This window comes from Labrus mixtus, chromosome 2 (genome assembly GCF_963584025.1).
Source record: "Labrus mixtus chromosome 2, fLabMix1.1, whole genome shotgun sequence".
Lineage (NCBI taxonomy): Eukaryota > Metazoa > Chordata > Actinopteri > Labriformes > Labridae > Labrus > Labrus mixtus.
Window position 1 is genome coordinate 27956636 of NC_083613.1, and position 5000 is coordinate 27961635.

Sequence of the window (5000 nt, forward strand, 5' to 3'; positions counted from 1 at the left end):
CAGACCTTTTTTCTACATACCCTCACAAGGAACAATGGAGCCAGCCAGGCCAAGTATCACATTGCTTCAACAACAGCATCCATCAACATTTTATTGGTTATCAAATCGTTCCCCTATTAGGCTATAGGCTACTAGCAGTAATTTAACTCAGGTTTGTTATTTATCCTGTGGGGACATATTCAGATTTAGTCTACAGTATACCATTGGCCCGATTGCAACGATTCTGTGAGAAAACACTTGACATGAAGCTGCTATGATTCATTTTTAAGAACACAACCTGGATAATTTGTGAGGATTTATAAAATACTGTTAAATTCAAATATAATGTCAAAAGTAAAATGCATTCAAAAGGGGAAACAATAAGGATTGTGCTGGGCAAACACATGTGATATACAGTACATTGTGTCTGAAGTAGGCTATTTGCTCATGAAATGCTAATCACTTGGGGGAGAAAGACGGGGCAACACTGATTAGCTACCTTCCAGGTGTTACAGTCGAATTTACACAAAATTTAGCGAGATATTGATTTCTAGACCACGTTGTGAGGCGGAAAATCAGATGGTTACTCAAATTATTTTCTCTGTAATTTAGAAAATAAACGAAACGATTTTGACAATTTTGGCAAGGCCTTTTAAAATGAAGTAAAAACGGCCATATCAACAATTGGCTTTTTGACAAGTTAGAATACCAATGAATAAATAAAGATCTTTTGACTGGTGTCGACTCTAATGATCTAAAAGTAATTTATGATTATATTATACATGTTATTTGATATTAACAAACTTTTGCCATCGACTTATTCCCCAACACAATTACAAATATCTATGATTCAATGTTTATGTGTTTTTTATTGTAGTCACTAAGGATTATCTTAACTTATCTTATTAGCTTCTTAAATAAAAGTGCTGGCTGTGGTTCAGTAGTAGAGTTGGTCTTCTCTCAACGGGAAGGGCGGGAGTTCGATCCCACATCCCTCGTGATGTCAAAGCGTCCTTGGGCAAGACACTGAACACCAAATTTCTCTTGGTGAATGTGTATGAATAGGATTCATTCATACTGATGGACACTTTACATAGCAATCTGTGCCCTCAGTGTGTGAATGAGTAGATGTGACCTGCGGTGTAAAAAACACTTTGATTAGTCAGAAGAAAAAGCGCTATGCATGTCCATTTACCATTTACCAATGGAGTTTGTTAGGGCATCTTTTAAAAGGGAAATTTAAAGCAGTATGGTTTGTAGATCATGATGACGTGTTTTGTGGGTGGAGCAAAACTGGTTGCTAAACATAGGCTAGCCGCAGCTTGCCATCAATTCACATCAGAAACTTGGCAATGGAAGACAAGTTGTCTCAGAGTGACAACGAACACTTATCAATGTGGTGAGGCTCCAGACTCGTACTCTCTGTTGGGTCAATGTGTCAAAGATCCAATTTAATGGCCAAAGTTAAGCGGCCGGATGTCTTCGTATACATTGTTGAGAAAGCCAAGGTTCCACACTATTATCAAGGCGCATACAATTTTGTAAGTTGTGCCAATGACACAACTAGACATTTTCCCATTATATCAGGGATCTGGCTTGTTTCTCTTCATTTTCATCCTCTTTTTGTCTGCAATCACAATGCACGCGTAACTGGTGCAATGTAATCATGACGTCTGCTCCAAAGTGGTCTATTGTCACTTTGTCCATCATGTCTTGCTCTTTGCTGTTGAATGGTGTGTGTAAAGGAGGCTGACTCACTCACATTACAAAAAATCTACCTCCTAATCTACCTAACCTGTCTAAACCTATCTCAAACATAACCTATTTAACAAACTTTATCTAAGTCCTTCCCATGATTTTCCCTGGTGTTTAGGTTCAGGGCTCTGTGACAGTTTACATTTGCATTGGGTTAGGTAGCTCATCCCCTTATACCCATAGTAGAGACTGAGTTGAATTGCCAAAGAGAACATCAAAACAGTTGCTATAGTCTAATGCAGCAACACGGCTGCACCTGCATCTGCACCTGCTAGTGCACCTGTTCCTGTCTGCGACCATAGTATGGTCCCTGCAAGTCAAGGGGTAGGTGTTTCTATCAGTCTTTTCTCCAGAAAAATGCAAGCAACCTGCTAAATTATCTGTTGGTAAGTTTCTTCTTAGTCTAGTTATATGTTTTTCTCTAAGCTCAAATAAATGGGGGGGGTTTCGCTGTGTATTTAATCTTAACTACATAAACCCCTGGTGACAGCTGAGGGGAAAATGGCAAATCGCTATCCTACTCTTGGTTAACAAATGTGTCCACATATTTTATAATCCATGCCCACTGATTTGTGACCCATAGGCAAAGTTTCTTAAACTTTGGGCTCTCATCTGTAAACACTGGGTATGGATTTGTGAACACAATGTCTTTCCTCAGAGAACAAGAAATGGACCATCTCCATCAACTGCATCTGTCAAGTAAGTCCAATACCTCTGTATTTTAGGGTGGATTTAAAGCTGTATTGTGTTTCCAATCTGACTTTTCACAGCTTTTACTGTATAACTTATTTATTGCACTTTTTCCTCAAAAATCTACTTTTAACTCAACTTTAAATCCAGATCATTTGGATTTACTTGGCGGATTCTGTCGCCATTTACATGGTCCATTCCTTTTCCTCTGATTAAATCAATTCTGTTTACAAAACCGTGCCCTCAGTTTACAAAAACCGTGCCCACAGATTACAAAACCGTGCCCACAGATTACAAAACCAAGCCCACAGATTGCAAGTCAGTTGGCATGAATTAAGAATCTGTGAGGAAGGCTTCTCAGATTTTTAAGCATGACCACTTTTGTTTTCCTCAGCTGACACCAGTGGGGTGCTTCCTTTCCTGCTCTACTTAGTTATCTGAAGCCTGGTTCACTCTTGCAGAAAACTCCTGAAGTTTCCGGGTGAGCTGCATGTGTGAACGCAAACAGCGTGATTCTCCTGCCAGCCCCCAGTAAGTCTGAGTGAGCCAAAGTTAGAAAGAAGCAGGACATTATCAAGAGTTCATCCCGAGGGAGTGGCATCGAATTGTGACATCTATTCCGTGCAATAGGTGCATGACCATAGTCTGTCTGCACACGACCATTGTGTTTTCCATGCACATAATTAAACTGCTGCATTACGTTTTCTGCTCGCTGGTATGTTTGTCTCCACTCTTTTGTTAATCTTGTGATATCAAGGCAAATGTTCTTATTACAGCGTTGTAAAGCGGTGTCTTTTGATTCGTCCATCACTTCTGCATCATTCTTTTTGCGTCTTGTCTCAGGAGACCCCCGTATCAATCAATCAACAAATCAATCTCCATTAATCAATCAATCCATTCATCTTTATTTGTATAGCGCCAATTCATAACAACTGTTATCTCAAGACACTTCACAAAAGAGAAGATAAAAGATCTTACTCTTTGATTTGCTATTTTCAAAGACCCAACATTAATGCACCATGAGCACTGCACTAAGAATCATTCAGCAAAGTTACAGTGGCAGAACAAACCTTGAGCAGAACCAGACACATGATGACCTGCTGAAACTGTGCTGGGCTTTACAGAAGATGTAGTGATATTAACCAACAGTCGTCACACTGAAGAGTCAACCAATTAGTTAATCCAATACTTTTTGGGCTCCTAGGTTCATGATAAGAAATTCACCTTCTTATATCCTTTTAATGGACTTCACGGTGGTGCAGTCGTTAGCGCTGTTGCCTCACAGCGAGTAGGTTCCCGGTTCGAATGCCAGTCGGACAGGGTCTCTCTGTGTGGAGTCCAAAGACATGCTCGTTAGGTTAATTGGTGACTCTAACACTGCCAGTAGTGTGGATGGTTGTCTGCCTCTATGTCAGCCCTGTGATTGACTGGTGAACAATCCAGGGTGTACCCCTCTTGCCCAACGACAGCTGGGATCTGCTCCAGCCCCCCACGACCCCGAACTGGAAAAGCGGTATAGATGATCATTATTTTTGCGCTATAAAGCCTCAGTTGTTTATCCAACCGGCCAGTTACATTCACCTCTTATCCTAGATTTTCTCTCGGCTTTTATTTATGATCCCTCGCTATTGAAGTTGAAATTGCGCCTTCGCTATGCAGGCCCATCAAGTTCCTGCACATCCTCTCACAATGCATTTATGGATGGGCCTTTCTCTGTGGATCTTTTATTGCACCGCCAAGGGCCTTCCCCGTTAGATAGTGCTTACCTGGCATCTGCCAAAAGGGAAGTTTTGGGGGAAACCAAGACTGACAGCAAATGAAGCAATATTCTACTGCGCCTGTGAGGCTTGACATTGCGCATGGTGATGTGACACTTGCGGAGCTGTTTTTCCTCAAAGGCTGTTCAACTTCAACAGTCATAGTACCAACGGTTGACTTGTGGCATCAGTGGCCTTCTAAAACAGAGCCATTTTGATCTTTACGACCAATTCTCAACACTAAATGTTGGTCTATGGAGACTTCATGGCTTCATGTGAGTTTATACACCTGTTAGCTTTGGATTTGCTACCAGAACTCAGACCGTCAACTGGATTGTCTGCTGAATTTGCCATGTGTACCTGACCTAATCTACTGATAATATTTGACATATGTACGGGTCAATCATATGGTTTAGAAAAAATAAATGGATATAATGATGATACAGATGGTATTATCATTTAAACCAGAGAAAGCCACAGACCCCCAGCTGGGGTCTTTATGGCACCTGTTGACCTGCACTAAGGACTCTGAAAACTGGCCTTTGACTGAGACTGCAGATATTGATGAAGGTCCAGCACTGGTGGAAAAATGGAATCACTTTGCAAACGTTAAAGCACAAAGTGAGATACATTAACGACTATCATCGTGAAGCTTCAGAACGATGATGAGATAAGAAGAAGAATTTGAGAGAGAATGTATGGAGATGTGGGAGCTGCTGAATGAGTTTGCTTTAATTGTAATTCTGCTCTGTTTGCGTGTGCACACTATCATGAACACTTCATCACCCGCACCAATACCCCCAATATGTGTGAGTTCGT